Below are 23,390 nucleotides of genomic sequence, written 5' to 3'. Positions count from 1 at the left end.
TTTTTTTTTTTTTTTTATTATACTTTAGGGTTTTAGGGTACATGTGCACAATGTGCAGGTTTGTTACATATGTATCCATGTGCCATGTTGATTTCCTGCACCCATTAACTCGTCATTTAGCATTAGGTGTATCTCCTAATGCTGTCCCTCCCCCCTCCCCCCACCCCACAACAGTCCCCGGAGTGTGATGTTCCCCTTCCTGTGTCCATGAGTTCTCATTGTTCAATTCCCACCTATGAGTGAGAACATGCGGTGTTTGGTTTTTTGTCCTTGCGATAGTTTACTGAGAATGATGTTTTCCAGTTTCATCCATGTCCCTACAAAGGACACGAACTCATCATTTTTTATGGCTGCATAGTATTCCATGGTGTATATGTGCCACATTTTCTTAATCCAGTCTATCGTTGTTGGACATTTGGGTTGGTTCCAACTCTTTGCTATTGTGAATAGTGCCGCAATAAACATACGTGTGCATGTGTCTTTATAGCAGCATGATTTATAGTCCTTTGGGTATATACCCAGTAATGGGATGGCTGGGTCAAATGGTATTTCTAGTTCTAGATCCCTGAGGAATCGCCACACTGACTTCCACAATGGTTGAACTAGTTTACAGTCCCACCAACAGTGTAAAAGTGTTCCTATTTCTCCACATCCTCTCCAGCACCTGTTGTTTCCTGATTTTTTAATGATGGCCATTCTAACTGGTGTGAGATGGTATCTCACTGTGGTTTTGATTTGCATTTCTCTGATGGCCAGTGATGATGAGCATTTCTTCATGTGTTTTCTGGCTGCATAAGTAAACGGTACCACCATCCAATCAGCTACTCGGAGTAAATAAATGTTAGCCTTTACCCAACTTCAAACTCCCTCCCCTGCTCACCTGAAAATCACTACAAATCCTGTCCATTTTAATCTCCCATCTATTTACCTCTGCTCTCTTTTCACAGACATCTCTTACTTACAGATGACAGACATAAGTCCAAACAAATCAACAGCCACAACAATTTTTAAATGGATCCAATCCATCCACCAAAAAGACACATACAAGATTATTTTGTAAATAAAAGGCTGATATAGTATTAGGAATAGCAGGCATCACTAGTACTTTTACAACTAGAGTACAAGGTAAAAGTATTAAGAGAAAATAGATAATAGAGAGCAGCTCACCAAGAAGATAAAAAATCATGGACATTCCTACACAAGGAAAAACTGACAGCTCCACAATCATGGTATTTAATGCAGCACTCCCTTCCTCTCTGGTTTTGTTCCTAATCTATTTCCTGCTTTACTGACCTCGTTAAAGATTTTAAATGGCTCCCTATGACCCAAAAGTCCATTGCTTATTTTGACTTAAGAAAAAATTTATAATAGAAAATCTCAAACATAATGAAAGTAGAAAATACTACAGTGAACCCCATTAGCTATAACAATTACCACAGGAAATCTTTTTTTTTTTTTAAATCTGTCCTCTACTCTGTATTTTGGAAGCAGTCTCAAAGACCATGTAATTTCATCCGTAAGATAGAGATTCTTTTTTCCCCAACATGACCCTAATGCCATTTTTACACCTAACAAAGTTAACACAATTTACTTAAAAAAACAAATACCTAGTCAGGTCACCTTTATCCAATTACTTATTCTCAAGACTGCTTTTTAGATGGTGGCATGTCCTTCTGACATCTATTGTTTCTTAGCATTGCTTACAAGGCTTTTCATAATCTAGCCCCTACCTTCACTTCTAGCCTCAATTTTTGAAACTAGTTTTTTTTTCCATCCCCTAAATCCTGTGCTTCCACCATATTTACTGAATTTCTGTTCATTTCACATGCAATATCCCCTCTTATCAAGCTTTATGTAAAATTTTTTTAGCAGCCTAAACTTCCCAATCCCATCCACTTGCTTACACACTTGGCTCTCGTGCTTCAGGTCTCAGCAGATGTCACATCCTCCAACAAACCTTTCCTGCTACAACTCCCTGGTATGTGCTACTGGACCTAGAAATGAGCTTTCAAATACAGCACTCACTACCCAGTTGGGTTACAAAACCCAGTGTCCCCTCTCCCCTAAATTCCCCTTTAAAAAGAAACACTAATGTATAACTTTCTGCTTCTTAAGAAACCAACCTTCCTCTCTTGGGTGCTTTGTGCCCAACATGTTCATGGTATGGCTACTATTCTTTACTTCTACCTTTTGACCCATATTCATGCACAATTACACAAATCTCTTAAAAATGGTGTTTTGTAAGTACAAATCAGACTTGTTCAAAGGCTGTCAATAGTAAGAAAATGCACAAAATTACTTGAACATAATATTCAATAATCATAAAGCTTTCAAATGTGAAAAACATCCAGATGTGCTAAAGGCAGGTACAAAAGAGATAGTGGAAAAAGAAAATCCTAACTCTCAAATAGGGCTCCAGAATCCTATGGTTACAGGAGCAGAAAAAGGCTTCATTTTATTCTGAAAATGGCAGCAACTTTTTTTTTTTTTTTTGAGACAAAGTCTCACTCTGTCGCCCAGGCTGGAGTGCAGCGGCACAATCTCGGCTCACTGCAAACTCCTCCTCCTGGGTTCAAGCAATTCTTGTGCCTCAGCCTACCGAGTAGCTAGGATTACAGGCGCCCACCACAACGCCAAGCTAATTTTTGTATTTTTGGTAGAGACAAGGTTTCACCATATTGGCCAGGCTGGTCTCAAACTCCTGACCTCAGGTGATCCACCTGCCTAGGCCTCCCAAACTGCTGGGATTACAGGCGAGAGCCACCGCACCCGGCGGGCAGCAACTTTAAGAATAAGAATGCACTCATCAAGGGCATTATTGCTCTTCAACAGATAACGGCCTAAATACACACTTTCTTTGCAGAGGTTTTTACTGAAGTGCAATCAGAAACCTTAATTTGAAGATCAACTGTCAAAAAGAGTTTTCTAGGAAATGTTGGTTGACCACTTTGTGTAGCTTTCCTTACCTACGATAAAATCATGCAAAACTAAGCAAAAGTGAAAATTTCTCCAAGCCTTTAACAATCTAATTTATATTGCAAACCCAAATGATTATTATATTGTGGCTTTGTTGTTATTTTAAGCTTTTATTTGGAAAAGTATTTACAAATATACACTTTAAACAATTTCATCAACATTGTGATCATGCAGAGCTAATTGGACTTTATCACTATTATGCTATATTTCCTCTGCCAAAAATATATTTTTATTTCAGTTTAACAACACTAGATTGGAATATTTTCCAAGTGTTTAAAAATTTTGACTATGTATCCTATTAATGATTTAAATTTATACAGCCTGTGCTCGATTCGGCAACACATATACTAAAATTGGAATGATACAGAGATTAGCATGGCCCCCGCACAAGGGTAATACACAAATTCGCGAAGTGTTCCATATAAAAAAAAATTTATATAGCCTAGACTTAAGAATAAGAGCTATAGCTAACACTCATATAGTACTTACTATTGCCCAAATGCCATAGTTCTAAATGCCTTCGTTATCTTATTTAATCATCCCCACAACTCTATGAGGTTAAATATTACCCATGTTTTACAGATAAGCACAGAGATATTAAGTGAATTGCCCAAGGTCACCAACTAGTAAGCAGTGAAGCCAGCATTTGGTACTTTGGTAGTTCTGACTCGGCAGGCTGTTCTACCCCTCTTTGGGAAAAAGCATCGCAAATGAGCACACAGCTTCAGGGTGAATTCTTACAGCAAAGAAAAAGAAATGGGATAGCACAGCCCTGCTATGTCAGAAGAACCAACATCAGACATCAGTGGATTCTCATAGCAACATCTCCCCCGCTGCTTCCTCTTGACACACAGGAAAAATGTTCCAGAATCAACTGGGAAGACTGGCATTGCATTTATTAAATGTAATTCCCAGGCTGGGTCGGTATCTCCTCCAACCTTTCCAATTACGTTCATTTCAGATATAGGGGACAGAAATGCTCCAGAAAAGAACTAGACCATATTTGGAGGAGGAGAGAAGGAGCACACCCTTCATCTGTGTTGTGAACTATGTCGAGGAGAGCAGTATGTTACAGTACAGAGTCTTGGGGAGGCCATGTGCATGTGTCTTCAGGCCTCCATCTCCTTTCAACTTGAGGAGCTCTGCTTTTCCTTCTATTTTAGAGGGGTTACCCAAAATCTCATCTGAAATCTGGGTTCTATGGCTAAAGAAGTTTAAAAACTGATAGTGCCATGACAAAGCCCTGGATCAGAAGTCAAGAAACCAGAATCTCTCTCTCAATTTGGCCACAAACAAGTCATGATTAATCCTGGGTCAGTAATTTTGCAATCTTGGGTTGTAGTTTTCTCAGTGTAACACCATTACTTTACAGATTTCTAAGACTCTTGGCCATATTAAAAATATATCATTATATAAAACGAAATAAAAGATATGTTAGTGACCTCACCAAAGAAAGTTTAAAAAGGTAAATAAAAATCTCATGTCTCACAGAAAGAAAAGAAGTAGGGTAAGGTAATTTATTGATAAAGATTGATAAAGAATGTACTAACCATCATATGAGTTAGTGCTCAGAACACCACCATGAGATTGGTCCCATCATATGAGAAATCAATATTTCCCAAACACTTTTTTGGTTTTTTTTTTTTTTTTTTTTTGAGACAGAGCTTCGCTCTTGTCGCCCAGGCTGGAGTGCAATGGTGCAATCTCAGCTCACTGCAACCTCCGCCTCTCAGGTGGAGAGTCAGTCAGAGGTGATTCTCTCGCCTAGTCAGAGGCGATTCTCCTGCCTCAGCCTCCTGAGTAGCTAGGATTACAGGTGCACACCACCACGCCTGGCTAATTTTTCTGTTTTTAGTAGAGACAGGGTTTTGCCATGTTAGCCAGGCTGGTCTCCAACTCCTGACTTCAGGTGATCCACCTACCTCGGCCTCCCAAAGTGCTGGGATTACAGGTGTGAGCCACAATGCCCAGCCAAGAGTTTTTTTTTTTAACTTGGTATTTTTATTTAGCTTGATGTAGATAATTTGTGGATAACACATCCATGTGAATACTATTAATAAATAACAAAAGTTTATTCAATAACCATTGCCCCTACAACATGCCCTTGCTAATCTCAGAAGCAAATTAAACACAGGTCAAATGTACATTGTAACATCTTAGAATCCTAAAATCCAGGTTCCAACCCTGACTCTGCCACTTGATGAGAATTAATGCAATCTCCTTGGTCCTTAGTTTCTTCTGTCCTACCCCTATCACATTCTCAAATAAGGGGCTATGCTAAATGATTGGCCATTGGCATATTATAGTTGATCTTACACTTTTATTTCTTGTGGCAATCACACAGTCAGAGTAAGCCACATGAAAAGGAAAATAAATTCATGGAAGAATCACCCATTAGGTTCTAGTCACTACTTAAGGCATCTGAATGGAACAAGAGGAGACTATGGGGGTGGGGGGGATTTCCATCAGGACTGAAACCAATTAAATAAGATCTTAATGAAGAGCCCCTGATTCAGGTTTATTAGAGAAGAAATAAGGCATTAAAGCTAATGAAAATAATTTTATAAAGTTGTAGCTGAAAGGTCATATTCCCTAGAACAAGAGATGGTTAATTAGAAGGTAAACAATGGAAAAGTTATTGGGTGAGCTCAGAGGCCAACATGAAAGAATATAAAAAAGTATTATGCTTTATAATGCTAACTGACCATTATACAGATGCAGATTCAAAATTAGGAAATAATATAATACCAATTAGTATAAACTGGTTAGTATTTATAAATAGTTGGTGCTTTAAAAGGCCTTTTCCAAAATACCTAAAATTGAAATATAATAATATCCCAAGTAATCTGAAATTGCATATTTTGATTTAAAGTTAAACTATAAATTCCATTAGCATTAATGTTTAAAGGTAGACAATTTACAGTATTAAGCTAGATGAGACCTCTCTCGTAATAGATTAGCAATCCCAGATTGTATATTTTTTTCTGGGTTGCAGACTATTCCAGTTTTAACATCATACATGACATACACTCCTAAGCCAGATAGCTTTGAGAAAGCAGCTGATTATGTCTTAGAACTTTGTTAATTAAAACTATAAGTTCCTATCTCAAATGCTTTTTGGAACAAACAAATATAAACAACGTGAATTCTATCAAAGCTTATTTGAATCACTTGAGGCATTATTTATGGCTGTTTTTGAAAATGTTATGTTTGTTCAGTAATATTTTATGAATAATGTTAATATAGTTTTCCACCAAGTAACATAAAGATACCTGATGAAAGATGGAGAATCTAAATTCATGTAAATGGTAATAAAATAGAAAAACCTCTGGGCTCTTTATAAAATAAACCAAACTTAAATGCATTTTCCCCACACCAACATACACTTATAGAAAGTTATTCAAGGCATAAGACTGCATATAAAACAGGGATTCTACCTTCAACATTAAATTCATTGAAGCACTTTATATATTGTGACTTCAAAGAAAGCTGGAAAATTTTGCAGTTCAACGGGCTTTCTCCTTTACTTTTTATAGAGATTGAAAAGTTAACCTTAAGTCACTAGGCCATTATTTTGGCAATAAATAAATCATTATATCATGTTATACACCTTAATATATATAATTTTTGTCAATTAAAAACACATTTTAAAAGAAATCTTTATAGCTATTGAATAAAACGTCATGTACTTATGTTGTACAACTGACCAGAGTTTTTACCTAATTCAAAATTAACTATTATGACTGGCTTTTGAGGCAACTCTGAGAGTCACTCCCCATTCCTTTTCATCCTTTTGACTTTCAGGCCAACTACTTCCTTGGGAAACACCACCATCTCTCAGTCAGCAAAGACAGAACCAGAGAGAGAGACTCTGCAAGTTCAGGAAGAAAGGTTCCAACTACTTTTACCCTCCGTTGCATCTCTTAATGTCGCCACTTTCTCAGAGCAGGGTTTAGTCACTACTACAAAACACTGCTCAGGAACTGCAGAGCCACCAGCCTGGCATGTGGTGACACATTCCCAACACAATTCTCTAACATTCTGATTTCCCTTCCAAAAATAAATTCAAGAGAAATTAGAACTCTTAAAGATCAGATCGAGATTGAATGCCATTGGCTTTCTCCCCATAGCTATGCTCCTACACATCTCTTCAGCCCAGCACAGGGTTTTAAAGCTCACTGCTTAACCCAGGGCCATCTCCTCTGCTGGTTATGAGCTGCAAGGACAGAGTCCATGTCCTGTTTGTGTTGGTGTTCCTGGCCACTAGCCAAAAACCTGCAGCCCAGCCCTAGAATAGCAGTTGAATGAATGTGGCAGCCCACACACTCAAAGACACCAGAATTATCTTACCCTTTCCCAGAGAGCTTCAGGTACCTTTCTTTTCCTAAATAAGTCACTAATGTGTCTGTATAATTATGGTTTCCATATGTGTCACAGAGCCCAAACATTTCATCCGACTTACTGTGGTTTACTTTTTGTGATTGCATTTTTATTATATCTTATATAAAAAGGGGATACAACAGAAGGAAAAAAACAGTAAAGCAAAAACCCATATCTAGCTTCAGAGCATTACATATCCACTGGAAGCCCTAAAGCAATGCTCCATGATCGCTGCATAACCCTAAAGTCATTTTTTGATACATAATTCTCAAAGTATGCAGTGCTGAAAGACCTTGAAGAGCTTTCTTAAATGATTTTATGGTTAAAATTTCCATGATTGCAGTCCTCCAAATCATAAAAGAATAAATACATCCTTGGAAAAGACCTCACTTCTCTTTTTCTTCATTCCTTCACAATTCAGCCCCCACCTCTCAAGGAGCTGTCTACAGCATGGCGAGCAAGCTAATGCTTTCCCAGAGTTTATGACAGATGCTAGTTCTAGTGTTCCCCGAATACTAACATTAATACTCACAACTACTGTATAGGGTGGTCACCATTACCACCCCTATCTGAGGTATGAAGTTAGAAATCTAACAAGTGACAGAGGTAGAATTTGAATGCATCTGAGTCCAGGCTCCTGGTACCATGCTATGTTGTGATTTTCTGGGATCTTGGGCTATTTTTACAATTAGAGATGTGACCTAAGGGCAATGGATTTCCATCCTGGTGAGTTCTGGGGAGAGACTGCACCTCTCCCAGTCCTGTCCCCAACTCTTCCTCCTCACAGTTACCATGTAGGAGCATGCAAACTATCCATGTTTGCCCAGTAAGGTGGCATTCTTCCAAACATTAGCAGGCCCCACCTTATAACACACAAGCTAGAAGCTCTAGGTCACTTGACCTCAGGGCACATGCAAATGTTTATCAGGCTGCCCAGTGACTTGTAGAGGAGGCATTTCCTGGAAACATTGTGGTTAGACATTTCATTCAGTGAGGTGTTCAGAGCATCTGAATCACTCCTGTTGCCTAGTAACTTGTTTGTGTTTGGCAGGATGAAGACAACTCAGGCACAGGTACAGTCAGATACAAGGCAGATGTCTATTCAGCACGACGTCCTCCCAACACTAGACTGCTGATTTAGTGCTTAAACTTGACAGTGTTCTTTCCCACTTTCTCACTGTTGGTAGAGGCTCCTTCAGTCATTCTCTTTAAGTCAGGAGCATTCAAAAGGCACTATGCTGTACGCAGAATAAACAGATCCTTTGTAGCTGAAATACAGGCTACTATTCTTCCTATAGAGTTTTGAAAAAAACCTTTTAAGACAAAGCTAATTACAGGGTTCTCACATATAAAAGGGAAAGGTTATACAGTATCATGGAAATTACTTGTCATCCCTAAAAGAATTAGTTCCCTCACATATTTGCATATCTGTCCCTTTTTCTTGATAATGAGAATTGATTACCACAATATAAGTAGCTTCGGAATCAAGGAGGTTCACCCTCCAATACCGTCATGAACACAAATATATAGCAAAGCTGGCCTAAAGTCACCTTACTAACCTTCATCTTCAAATTTAAGTTAGCATGTGTGCCTGGGTTACTCTAGGAGCCAAAAATCTAGAACAAAACACTCTGGGCTTGCACTCCATATACATTCTCCAACAGTTATGGCTTTTCCTCTATTATTTTATGTCTCCGCTACTTTCCCAGTCATTTCTGCGTGTTAAATATTCAGAAAAAGAAAAATGGTTTTAGAAAAGCCGCCCCACCACTGCCCCAATACCGGGGTTTCTGTTGTTGTTTCTTTCGTTTTTGCTCTTCTTGTCAGAGGACATGCCTGCTATAGAAAAAATAAAATAAGATGTAAGGGTGTGCATAAATGTTACTCCTAATCTTAGTGGGACAGTCCTGAGTTCTAGATTTATTAAATGTTTATGGACAGGAGGATACAAAAATTGTTTAGAAAATTATTATTTTTTCTTCCTTTCATCCAATAACATTCATCCTAACCTTGGGGTTTCGGTATGCCTGATATTCGTAAGAACTATTAAAAATCAAATAGATACGAATTACTTCACTTTTTTAACAACTATAAAATGGGTATATGAGTTTACTTAGCAAAGATTTTCAACTTAAACATATGTTAATCCTTTATCTCCTCCAAAATATTTTTCTTTTTGAAAGGCATATTTAAGGACAAAAATCTTTCAATATTAAAAAATTCTTGCATTCCACCAAAGTCCATAACAGATTTAAGAAAAGAGTACCCTCATTATCTAGAACTGGCTAACTGTAGGCTGCAATTACTAGTGGCAAGAAATAAGAGGGTTGAATCACTCTCCAAAATATTTCAAAGTCCTTAACCACATCTCTCAAGCAAGTTTTCTAATTTGGGGTTAGTAGGTGGACCTCCTGAAGCCCTGTAAAATGTTTTGGCTCACACACATAACTGGAAGTAGAAAGCTTATTTCTTCAGATTCTCAATATCGAATTTAGGTCTTGGGACATCAAACTGCCAGCAGATAACTGAGGATTTAACCTCATGAATGTGTTGCTGACTACCTGCTTAATATAAATTTCAGTAACATAAAAGAAGAATGTTTGTTCCCATGCTGAAACTGAAGATTTCTAATAATAGCAGTAGAGCCCCATCTATGACAGCAAGTCAGTTTACTGCATTTGTATACCCTGAGAGCGAAATTACCACTAATTGTCTCATCTTTTGAAAATGTATTTAAACTTCATTAGATATGTGAATGTCTGTTATGGTGAAAGAGACCGACCTAGTTCCTGGCCTCACAAAGCTTGCAGTCTGGTTGGAGAAACAAACAAATCATTATCACACAGGGAGATAAATGTTTAGATAATTGAAAGTTCAGGATGCTATAAGAACACATTGCCAAGGCATGCAACCCAGTCTGACATTTAAGCTATGAGAATTAGCAAAATATCCAGACGCTAATGACAGCAGGCACTCTCACAAGTTTCTAGTAGACATGTAATAAGAAAACCTTGGCCAGGCGCAGTGGCTTATTCCTGTAATCCCACCACTTTGGGAGGCCGAGGCAGGCGGATCACCTGAGGTCAGGAGTTCGAAACCAGACTGGCCAACATGGCGAAACCCCGTCTCTACTAAAAATACAAAAATTAGCTGGGCGCAGTGGTGGGTGCCTATAATCCCAGCTACTTGGGAGGCTGAGGCAGAAGAATTGCTTGAACCCAGGAGGCGGACATTGCAGTGAGCTGAGATTGCACCATTGCACTCCAGCCTGGGCAACAGAGAGAGGCTCCATCTCAAAAAAAAAAAAAAAAAAAAAAAGAAAAGAAAAAGAAAACCTTCCTCTCAGAGAGGCAATTTAATGATATCTATTAAAATTACACATATACTTTATGAACTGCAATTCTACTTTACAAGTTTATATAGATATATTGTCTACATGCAAAATAACCTACATACAGTTATTTACTGCAGTATTGTTTAAGAGCAAACAATTGGCCACAACCCAAAGGTTGTCCATCAATAGATCACTATTTTAACTGTGGAACATCCATAAATGGACTCTGTTATTCTGTAACCGCTTTAAAAAAAGAATGAGGAAAGTGTCTTAGTACTCGCTTATTAAGTCCTCCTACATATATTGTAAGGAAAAAAAAACATACATTGCAGAGAAATATAGTATGCTATCTTTTACATTATGAAGGGGGCAAATAGGAATATTCCTATTTGCTTATTTATGCATAAAGAAATTCTGGAAGGATGCATTAGACATTGACAGAGGCTGAGAGGATGGTGGAGGCAGAATTTGGGCAGACTCTGTGAATGCAAAATGTATGAAAATGGTATACTTAAAAAGTAATCCTTACATCAAGTGTGTGGGACCTTGCAAAGGAAAAAACAAAACAGTAATTCTTTATTTTTCAAGCCCAAGTTATATCAACCTAGCACCGTTTTTTGGTTTATTATTTTAACACGCTTCTAAAATTCTGCAGTGATTAAATTAGAACATAAGACTACTTTATTTTCCAAATCAGGGTTCCACTCTCTCCTTTCCTGCTTGTGTCCATCTGCCATCCTGAAGGTGGTTTCCCCAGAATACCTGAGAGTGAGGCGAGTCCTCTGTGCCTCCCTGCTCTGGTTTGTTGGCTGAGGAATATTCAAGAGCTTTTTTTAAAGCTCATGAAAGGATTTTGTTTTGTTCACTGCCTCATTCGCAACACTGACAAGAATGCCTGGCACATAGAAAGCGTTCAGTAAGTATTTGTTGAGTAAATGAATTCTTTTCTTCACTCAGCTTCAATGAGACAGACACCACCAGACAAAGGGAAAGATATCAAAATGGTGTCAAATATTTAGAAATAGCTGCCATTCTTAGTACCAGCTCAAAGTAGGCATTCTAACCTTAGCAACATTCCTAGAATTATTATGAATTTCACAGAAGACAAATAATGTTACAGAATACTGTGCTGAATAATATTACCCACAAATATTTATTTTAAATAATTTGGGATTACATGGTCCTGGTGTCCATCTTAGGTTAGAAATCTTTTTAGGCAAACACCACAATAAACAGTAATGACAAAAAGTAAAAAAAAACGAAACGGCTATCATCAGGGTCAAATGAACCCTAGTCTTAAGGTGCCCAGAGATATAGCAAGAAAAGGGAAAATCTTTTGCACTAAAAAATGCAACTGTTTTTATTTTCAAGAATAAAATTATACTTGAAATAAAATTCCAAGTACTCTAGGCAGTGAATTGAGTTGTACTGCTTCAACCACACAAGCAAAACCTCTTCTTCCTCAGTGGGCATAGAATGGGTATAACTGCCACAGCTCTTTAAATTTGGTGTAGATAACTATAAAAACAGAATAACTTTGCTAGTAATTTCCGTACTGTTGCTAAAAGGTGCATGGCTGACTGATATTTCTTTGAAGATTTTCTGTTTTCTTAAGGCATGGTTGAGACAGTTAATTGAGTGCTGTCTTTTGGCAGTAATGCAAACAGGTTAGGAAGTTTTGGGGTTACCTCTATCTCTCTCACTGTCATTTAAAATGGCAATCCAAGACTGAGAAAACATCCATTCACTTGAAAGAGCTTGAAATTTAAGACTCTCCTGAGGATGAAATAAGAATTCTCAGAGTTAAGACATTTATGAATGTCTTACCAGAGAAGGGAAGATAGCAGCAATGCTGCAGTATAACTGATAGACAGCCAACCTTCAGCTGATGCAAGTTAGACTCATGCTATAGCAGCAGGAAGCACCAAACCTACTGTTTCCAGATGGTAGCACAGCAATTCCCACCTTGGTCCTTGCAGCAGTCAACACTTCCAGTCTCTGGCAGGTCCTTTCGGAGAAGAGTGTTATAGGGCCACAGGATGCAGCTCTAGGGGAAGAAAAAGTCAGAGATTAAATAAGAATGAGGCTCTGTTGTTATGTTTTGCTAGTTTTCTGGGGGTGGAGGTGAAATGAAGAGCCCTCTGATGCTACCCTCCTAGAGCTCTCCGATACTGGCTCTCTAGGAGAGTTGCCAGGAAAACACTGGCTCCAACAGGTACTGACATTTCAGGACAAGAAGAGCAACTCAGCCATTCATTCCACTAATATTTAACACCTGCCAGCCCCTATTTAAATTTGCAGCAGGGCAGGCAGGCAGATTCCCTTGTCCCCTGATGTTCACGTTCTAACACAGGAACATACAGATAAACAAGAAGACCAGTCAATACCACTCAAAAAAATCAGTCAGAGTCAGGGCAAGGCTGATGTGGTTGATGTAGAGCAAGGGGTCAGGGAAGCCTTTCTGAGGGGATATTTAAGACTTAATAAGGGTTGGGGGTGGGGGGTGGGGCAGCTACAAAAGAAGAGTAAGCCAGGCAGAGGGAACAGCTGGCCCAAAGGCCCTGAGGCAAGTATGAGCCAGGAAGGTTTAAAAACAAACAACCCCATCAAAAAGTGGGCGAAGGACATGAACAGACACTTCTCAAAAGAAGACATTTATGCAGCCAAAAAACACATGAAAAAATGCTCATCATCACTGGCCATCAGAGAAATGCAAATCAAAACCACAGTGAGATACCATCTCACAACAGTTAGAATGGCCATCATTAAAAAGTCAGGAAACAATAGGTACTGGAGAGGATGTGGAGAAATAGGAACACTTTTACACTGTTGGTGGGACGGTAAACTAGTTCAACCATTATGGAAGTCAGTGTGGCGATTCCTCAGGGATCTAGAACTAGAAATACCATTTGACCCAGCCATCCCATTACTGGGTATATACCCAAAGGACTATAAATCATGCTGCTATAAAGACACATGCACATGTATGTTTATTGTGGCACTATTCACAATAGCAAAGACTTGGAACCAACCCAAATGCCCAACAACGATGGACTGGATTAAGAAAATGTGGCACATATACACCATGGAATACTATGCAGCCATAAAAAATGATGAGTTCATGTCCTTTGTAGGGACATGGATGAAACTGGAAACCATCATTCTCAGTAAACTATCACAAGGACAAAAAACCAAACACCACATGTTCTCACTCATAGGTGGGAATTGAACAATGAGAACACATGGACACAGGAAGGGGAACATCACACTCCAGGGACTGTTGTGGGGTCGGGGGAGGGGGGAGGGGGGAGGGACAGCATTAGGAGATATACCTAATGCTAAATGACGAGTTAATGGGTGCAGCACACCAACATGGCACATGGATATGTATGTAACAAACCTGCACATTGTGCACATGTACCCTAAAACTTAAAGTATAATAATAATAAAAAAAAAGAAAAAAAAATGTAAAAAAAAAAAAATGGAAAGCACGGCGAGAGTATTGTGAACTAGGCATAGAGAAGGGAAGAGGAGTGCAGAGGGCTTTTAGGACAGTAGAAGGACTATGCACATAAAGGGCAAACTAAGTGTCACAGAAACAGGTTGATGTGCTGTGCATAATCTGTCACCTTCTACTAAACAGTGGAAGATTTCCTTTGAAATACACAGAGTTGCTGCAGTCTTTTCAATGGATTTTTTAGTTGAAATTTGCCTTGTGGATGGAAGCAAAATATAGGCTACTGGCCAGAGGTCTGCAGTTCATAGAACCACAATATGAATATCCAAAGAATACAACCTGAGACTACCCAACAGTGCATATATGTATATGATTTGGTAGCATATATATATATCTTTTAACTACCTAACAAATTTCATTAAAATCTGTTTAACAACTGCAGGATGTACACTCATTTGCAACCAGAAATTGATTTTTAGTTGAGATCCCATCTTAATCAAAAATACTCAACTCTTGGAAGAAACTCAAGAACAAATGTGTCACTCTTAGGTATATACCCAAAAAAAATGAAAACACAAGTCCAAGCAAAAACTGTACACAAATATTCATAACAGCATTATTCATAATGGCCCCAAAGTGGAAAAAATCCAAATGTCCATCAACTATTAAATGGATAAACAAAATGTGGCAAATCCATATAATATTATTGGGCAATGGAAAGGAATAAAGCAGTGATACACACTGTAGCACGAATGAATCCTGACAACATTATTCTAAGTGAAAGAAGCCAGTCACAAAGACCACATGTTATATGATCCCATTTATATGAAATGTGCAGAATAGGCAAATCCATAAAGACAGAAAGATGTGTGGTTGCCAAGGGCTAGGGGAAGAAGAGAATGGAAAGTGAATGCTAATGGGTATAGGGTTTCTTTTTGGAGTGCTGTAAATATTCTAGAATTAAATAGTGGGGTTGGTGGCACAACTCTGAATATACCAAAAACTACTGATTTGTACACTTTAAAAAGGCCAGTTTTATGGTATGTGAATTATATCTCAGTGAAACTGTTGTAAAAATAAAAGAACAAAAGAGTATCTGAAATGCTGTGAACAGAAGAAATAAACTTCAACTGGCCCAAAATGCTATATTCCAGTAAGCATTACTAGACCCCATTAAAAGGGATAAGCAGTTTAGTTTTACACTTCAGATACTGTACAGTACACTCCCCGTGGGACATGTTTACCCCTCTGGAAAGATCACCTTATCCTTGGAGGATGTTTTTCTCGTTTCACTTGGAACCCTTCTCTGGTTATTACCCTCTCTCGACTCCACTTACCATCCCCACTCACTCCACCCAAATAAAATTAAAGCAGATAGTTGCTTTTGCGCTCTAACTCAAGTCTGTGGACAATTACAATTGTTTAGAGCATGGTATTAATGATATTTCTAATATGGTCAGCTTATAGATTTTATTCAGTTACATAGCCAAACCTAGCACTTTTCATCTAGTCAAGCTGAAAATGTGTGCCCTTGTCAAAAAGGAGAATGGGCAAAAGGGTAGATACTGGAATGCAAAACAAATTCAAGCTTACTACTCCAAAATCCCTTTCTGTATACATCTTAACATGGTGTTACATTAAGACTACATTCATTTTAAATAGTATCTTACAAGTTCATGATTTATTTTAAAGTATATGTAGAATGTATAATTTCACAAAGGAATAAAGTAAATTATATAATAACAACAGCAAAATACTACTGTGAGACAATTAATGTAGAATCACAGAGGCAGGTAACTATAGAGAGGGGTTCTTGATCACAAGGTGTAGTGGAAGAGGGAACACTATCTCCTGGGACTGAATATTGTTTCACCTGCTCCTGGTAGCAAATCACTGCAGAGACAGCAAAGCTTGATGTTTATGAACAAGGATTCTGAAGGCCGACTCCACACTTAGCATGACTCCACGATTAAGTATTATGGCTCTAGGCACGATACTTAATTTCCCTGAGCCTTAGTTCCCTAATCTATAAATAGTACTAAATTAACAAGGTCCTTAAAAGAACCAAAGGCTATATAAAAACAAAAATAGATCTAAAGGGAGAGACAGATTGCAAAACAATAATAGTAGAGGACTTCAACATCCCACTTTTGGCAATGGACGGATCATCCACGCAGAAAATCAGTAAAAAATATTGGAATTAAACTATACTCTAGACCAAATGGACCTACTAACAGACATTTGCACAACATTTCATCCAACGGCTATACAATACATATTCTTCTCAGCAGCACATGGAACATTCTCCAGAATAGACCATATCTTAGACCACAAAACAAGTCTCCACAAATTCAAAACAGTCACTATCATATCCAAGTGTCTTTTCTGAATCCAATGGAATAAAACTAAAAATAACAAGAAGAACTTTAGAAACTGTGCAAATGTATGGAAATTAAGCAACATGCTCCTGAACAATCAACAAAGAAATTAAGAAGGAAATTTAAACATTTCTCGAAATAAATGAAAATGGAAACACAACATACCAGAACCTATCAGATACAGCAAAAGCAGTACTGAGGGAATTTTATAGCACCATATGCCTACATCGAAAACATAGAAAGACTCCAAATAAATAACCTAATGGTGTACCTCAAGGAACCAGAAAAGAACAAATCCAAAATTAGTAGAAGGAAATAATAAAGATCAAAGCAGAAATAAATGGAGAAAAAAAAAGAACCGAAGGAGTTAATACTAATAAAGACATCAGAAACAGCACCTCGTATATAGTAAGCATTATATGTATTTGTTAAATGATTAAAATAGAGTTTACTAGTTAAGTTTTGCAAAATGACTAAAACTATGCTGTATATTTGGCTCTCAACTCCTTTGTAGCTAGAGGGGAAAAAATTTTCCAAACTCAGAGAAAGAGAGAAAATGCATGTATCTCCATATGTGTTAGGAGGAAGGCGAGTGGGAACCATATTTTATTCCTCAGGAGGAAAAGGAAAGCATTTGACACTTAGCTTTAATATGGTCTGTACACAAGAGGCAATGAGCAATACTGCAGACCAGGGAAGACCGCCATATGATGTCACTTGATAGTTTTTCACTGTGTTTCTCAATAAATCCCAAGGCATAACTCTCTAGAATTTCTGTAGCAGGAGGACAAGGCAATGTGATACAAATACACAGCTCTGATGATTGCCTCACAACTGCACCAGAAATCTCCAATCCATCTTTTACTTCCATTTCCCTCTGCCATGCTTCTGATAACCAGAGCCAAGGAGGAGACAGTTCCAGATCTCTGAAACAAATTCTCCAACATTAGGAGATGGCCAAAATATAGGCACATAAAAACACTAAGTAACCTGATGCATTGAAAAGCAACTCCCCCTAGAAGCATCTGTTTTTAAGTTTAATGGACTTCAGAGTCATTATCTGGCTAAAGAACAGCCATAATCATCTCACGGGATTAAACAACTTGGAAGAATATTCATATTAGTCATGGTCATCTCAGGCTCCACCTAACAGTTAAACACAGAACTTTTACGAATTACAAAAGCTATTATGCTTAAGCCATGTTTTATTGTAAATTGGACAGTAGATAACTTTTCTTTAAAAGACTAGTTATACGGTGCAAACCTTAGCTAGAAAACGACCCGTGTTCCTTCGGATAGTCCCATATTGTACATGGAAGACATGATAAAGTTGAATTTCCACAGCTATTACACAGTCCTGTGACTAAGCTGATGTCCCAGTGATTTATCAGCTGTTTTCATTCCATCTGGCAAAGTATGTTGTTCTTAAGGCTAATTATTTAATAATGTTTTCTTCAGATAAAATGGTAATAATCTTATTAATCAACTATAGCAATGTATTTTTATTTGCATACCTGTGGAGTATTGCTAAAGAGAGTAGAAAACAGATTAATTCCCTTGCGTTTCACATACACTAAATGTAGCATTCTGCAAGGAAGGAGAGCAAGAGATGGCATTTATAACTAACTCCTGTGCATTCTTGGAGAAGCCTTTTTTGACCCCTCCATACTGCATTCGGTTTCCTTTCCCTTGCTCCACATTACTTTCTACTTTTTCTCTGACTTAACAGTTTGCTAACTGTAACTTTGGTCAATTATTTGTAGAGATTTACTTGTCTCTTTCCAGTGAGATTGCAAGCTCTGTGAGGGAAGGGATCACATGTGTCAGATTCTCTGCTGTCTTTCTGGCACAGAATTGAGGGTTATAAATATTTGTTCACTGACTAACTCCCACTTTATAAGATAAGCTGTGTTCCTAAAGAATCACATGTCAGTTCCTCTCAAGATAAGGAAGTCACTGAAGTAATCTTATAAGGGGAGGGAGTAAGCCCCACTAATTTCATTTAATATTATGAAACAGAGACCCACAAGTTTGAACTTACAGAAGCAGAGTCCATGGATATGGCTATGGCAGATGTGACTGAGGGGGAGGGAGAAAAGGAGTGGGGAGGAATGACCCACTAATTTAGATGGGTGCTTTCAGAGTGAAAGTTTATTATAAGAGCTCAAATAGTGTTTTCTAATTATAGACTGTTAAATTTAAAATATATTGAAAGGCCACTCTGTACTTCTGTCTGCCCAATGCAGACTGAATTAAAATATCCAAGAAACAGGACTTTTTTTTAAGCCCAGAAAGGCTGACACACCTATTAAAAAGTTCTGTCTCATAAGCTCTGCTTTCTACAGTTTCTGTTAGGTCTTCCATGGCCCAGACAATTGGCAATCTTGTTCTTTCTTTCATGACACAAAGTTGATATATCCAAATGATTAACCTCCTAAGGTTAAAGTCATAAGCAATGACAAGACGGTCATATAGTACCATAACAGTGAAAATTAAATAATTTTAAACAAATGCCTTCAAACCTTCTGCAATAAAAGAAAATAAACTTTTATACTTTAACATTTAAAGTGAGAAAGTGTTTAACCTTACTAGTGAGAAAAGAAACTCAAAGAAGTGAGATACCATTTTTCTACATATTAAATTGGCTCTTTAAAATACCAACATAAAATTATTACACTGCTTTCCAGGGCTATTGTAAAGTATATTTTATATATTCCATAAACCTCCTAAGAATGTGAACAAAGATTAGCTCCGAGCCTATTAACCATGACATTGCCAATAACAGTAAAAAAAAAAAAAAAAAAAAAAAAAAATGAGAAACAAGTGTCCAATAATAAGGGACTGTTAAAAACAACATGGTGGGTAGATACAATGGAATAATGAAATGCTCCTATCACAGTTAGTGGGGAATGACAAGAGGTGCATTATATGTTCATGGGTACAAAACAGTGATATGTGTATGATCCTATTTCTCCTGTTTCTACAAGTTGCATGTGTAAATATAAACGTGACTAGAAAGACAATGCAAAATGCTAACGGATAATAGATTTATAGATGACTTAAATTTTTCTTTTGCTTATCCAGGCATAACATTTCCTAAAATAAACATGAGTTGCTATTATAATTAGAAAGTGAAAGAGAAAAGATGACACGAAAACTCCCGAAACACATTGCCAAATAGCTACCATAGTCACATTCTCTTTTAAAAAAATATTATGACTTGGGAGGCTGAGGCAGGAGGATTATGAGGTCAGGAGATCGAGACCATCCTGGCTAACACGGTAAAACCCCGTCTCTACTAAAAATACAAAAAAAAAAAATTAGCTGAGTGTGATGGCAGGCACCTATAGTCCCAGCTACTCAGGAGGCTGAGGCAGGAGAATGCAGTGAACTCGGGAGGCGGAGCTTGCAGCGAGCCGAGATCGCACCACTGCACTCCAGCCTGGGGGACAAAGTGAGACTCTCTCAAAAAAAAAAAAAAAAAAAAAAAAAAATTTATTATGACAAGCGCATTGTTTCATATCATTATGCTCTGAGGATAAAAACGGTACACTTCATTTTTCATTTTGATCAGTCTGTGTGTGGGGCAAGCAAATAAAGACATTCAGTCTGGAATCTTAAAAGTTTTCCTTTTAGCAAGATGCCATTTGTGGTGATGTACCACCAAGTAGCAAAGAGGTCAGCCTCTCCAGTTAAATATAGCCTAATTACATAGTTGATAAAAATAAAGGAAAATGTACATATTTACTATAATTACTACTCATGCTCAAATAAAATCCTGTCGTTGAAATAAAAATGAAACCAAAAGTAAAAATAAAACAAGAAACTTAATTCATAAATGTGAATTAAAATAAAAGCAAATTTGGGAGGGGGTTATGATAGAGAAGCTGCCCTCTGCTCAGGGAAAGGATATTTGCTGGGAGGCAGAAAAACTCATCAGGATATACAGAAGGGTTATTATCAAAACCGTAAGGATCCTGTAGAATATACATCTGAGTAGGTTAACAGAAAGAGCAGAATGGCTATACCTGAGTAATTTAGCCAGAGCTAAGTTTGTGTTAACTATCCAGGTTAGGCAGTGCCCTTCAGCTTTCTAGCCATCCAACTCTCTCGTTGACTGGATGGTAATTACTTGGATTACCTGGTTGGCAGTCCAGGTCCTCTAGTTTTTATTTGCCTCTCTCCTAATCTTTTGTTGTCCTTGTTCTTAAGATTTCTAAGAGGTTGCTTACTCTAGCCTTCTCTGTAGTTACCAGCAGTTTGCTTCTCTTGTGAGAAACTTGTTTGAAAGATGAATGATTTGTACTTGTCATAACTCTTACAAAGACTTCCACCAGGTGTACCATGAGCATGGCATGCATTGTAGACTTCCACACCCTGCAGACTTCCAACATTCCTTCCAAGCAATCAGAAAGCAAGTTGCATATTAGCATATTTACATAAACCCCTATTTTGCAAAGCAAAGTTTTTTCAAGTCTTAACTCTTAGAGGCAGGATGACATGTAGAGAGAACAAAACGGGAGTTAAGAAATTAAATATTCAGGATGCCAAGGAGTTATTTGGTGGTGTCCATATAAAAGAGAGTATTAAAGTACCAGGAATCACTGGAGCAAGAGAAGAAGAAAGTGAAATCAGGGGTACACTCGTAGAAGGTTTTGCAACTGAATCTTGAGCAACATAAAGGAAAATAAAGCAAAGCCCCTAGAAGCTGGGAAGATGAATGCATTTAGATGAGCATCAAGATGGAAATCAGAGGACCTGCCAGTGGAACCTCAGAAACCACCCAAGCTCTAATGGGCTTCACAAAATGGGATGGTGATGCTGACCACATAAATAGGTCAGCCACATGCTTTTACCTCAGACTTCTAAGTCATGCAAGGTCAGAGGCTACACCTCAGGTACTACAGGAAGGGAAAGTGAAAGGAGTAAATGTTACTAATGTCATTTTCAGTGATCACGCCACTCTTCTTGGGCTAGGTACCCTGGATGCCCCTTGATCTTGGAATATGGCACCTTCAAGAGAAGGATGGGGTTTAGCACACAGAAAGAGAACCTCTGAGGTTTTCCCTTACCTCCATAAAGAGTCTAAAGCTTGCTATAAGAAAAAGTAAAGAATAATTCTTATCTTTCCAAAAAGGCTTAGAGATAGTAAACAATACCAGTTTTCCATCACATTTCTAAACAAACAAAAAAGCATAAGGGGAATGTAACCACATTGTCTTAGTCCATTCTTGCACTGCTATAAAGAAATACCTGAGACTGGGTAATTTATAAAGAAAAGAGGTTTAATTGCAGTTCTGCAGGCTTTATAGGAAGCATGATGCTGGCATCTGCTTGGCTTCTCAGGAAGCCTCAGGAAACTTATAATCATGGTGGAAGGTAAAGGAAGAGCAAGCACATCATATGGCCAGAGCAGGAGCAAGAGACAGTGAGAGGAGAGATGCCATACACTTTTAAATGACCAGATCTTCTGAGAACTCACTATTGTGAGAACAGTACCAAGAAGATGGTACTAAATCATTCATGAGAAATCCACCACCATGATCTAATCACCTCCTTGCAGGCCCCACATCGAATACTGGGGATTATAATTCAACATGATATTTGGGTGGGGACACACATCCAAACTATATCACACGTGTATTCTTTCCAGTGGGGATACACACACTCATTTTTCACTTTGTTTTTCATGGTACTTTGGCTAAATTGTAATAATGTAATAATGGAATAATGTAGTTTGTGAGTTACCCTCTAATTGACAGCAGAGGGAAATATGATGAAAACAAGCCAAGGAGCTTTCTGGGGAAAAGACCATGGGCAAAAACTATTTATTACAATTAGGAGATCTGGTTTTAATCTGGACTCTGACATTGTGATCTTTAAAAAGTCAATTGTGATCTTTAAAAAGTCACTTTAATTCTGTGGACCACAGTGAACTCAACCACAATTTGCAGTTCATCTGTGCCCTCAGGACCCAGACATCTCCTAGTACATGGTAAGTATTATCAAGTATTTGTTGAAGGAGAAAAATAAAGACACTGATTTAATAGTCTCTCAAATCTGTTCTGACTTTCTATTGCTGGACTGTCCAATACAACAGCTACAAGGTACATGGGGCTACTTAAGTTTTAATTTAAATTCATTAAAATTTAAAATTCACGGCCAGGCGCGGTGGCTCACGCTTGTAATCCCAGCACTTTGGGAGGCCGAGACGGGTGGATCACAAGGTCAGGAGATCGAGACCACGGTGAAACCCCGTCTCTGCTAAAAAATACAAAAAAATTAGCCAGGCGTGGTGGCGGGCGCCTGTAGTCCCAGCTACTTGGAGAGGCTGAGGCAGGAGAATGGCATGAACCTGGGAGGTGGAGCTTGCAGTGAGCCGAGATCGTGCCACTGCACTCCAGCCTGGGCGACAGAGCAAGACTCCATCTCAAAAAAAAATAAAAAATAAAAAATAAAATAAATAAAAAAAATAAAATTTAAAATTCAGTTCCTCAGTCACGCTAGCTACATTTCAAGTACTCAACAGCCACATGTAACTTGTGGCTACTGTACTGGACAGTACAAAATTATGGAACATTTCATCATTGCAGTCAGTTTTGCTGGACAGGAGTGCTCTCAGACATAACTGAGGAGAAAGGCAACGCATTGTACCCTCCTGTAGACATGGCTCTCTATTCTATGAAACTTCATGGAAGGTTTACAGAGGGAACACAAGGAACTCAAGCAGAAATTAAGCATTCCCTTAGAGAACCAGTCTGTTTCTCTGCATGTTGAAAGTACTGCTTCTCAGGATAGTCTTCTCAACAAATTGTGCTGAACAACTCGACTTCCACATGTAAAAAAAAATGAATCTAGACACTAA

General features: G+C 38.1%; 1 protein-coding gene, 1 long non-coding RNA gene and 1 other non-coding gene across 3 annotated transcripts in view; 2 read left to right on the top strand and 1 right to left on the bottom strand.

Annotated features, from left to right (window-relative positions):
- LOC115836721 overlaps positions 1 to 7,734 on the top strand; it is a 65,078-nt gene extending 57,344 nt beyond the window's left edge. The window contains exons 6-7 of the long non-coding RNA XR_004031746.1: positions 3,559 to 4,289; positions 6,781 to 7,734. This is a non-coding gene — a long non-coding RNA (uncharacterized LOC115836721). The remainder of the gene's footprint in view (positions 1 to 3,558; positions 4,290 to 6,780) is intronic.
- Positions 1 to 12,737, bottom strand: part of SGMS2 (sphingomyelin synthase 2) — a 52,999-nt gene extending 40,262 nt beyond the window's left edge. The window contains exon 1 of the mRNA XM_030819194.1: positions 12,656 to 12,737. The gene's annotated coding sequence lies outside the window, so the exon portion shown is untranslated. The remainder of the gene's footprint in view (positions 1 to 12,655) is intronic.
- LOC115836773 lies at positions 3,300 to 3,403 on the top strand. The gene has a single exon (XR_004031794.1). It is a non-coding gene; the product is annotated as a U6 spliceosomal RNA (small nuclear RNA).
- Positions 12,738 to 23,390: the final 10,653 nt, after the last annotated feature.

The sequence above is a fragment of the Nomascus leucogenys genome, chromosome 9 (assembly GCF_006542625.1).
Source record: "Nomascus leucogenys isolate Asia chromosome 9, Asia_NLE_v1, whole genome shotgun sequence".
Lineage (NCBI taxonomy): Eukaryota > Metazoa > Chordata > Mammalia > Primates > Hylobatidae > Nomascus > Nomascus leucogenys.
Note: the sequence above shows the minus strand (reverse complement) of the source record. Positions and strands in the feature narration are given on the sequence as shown.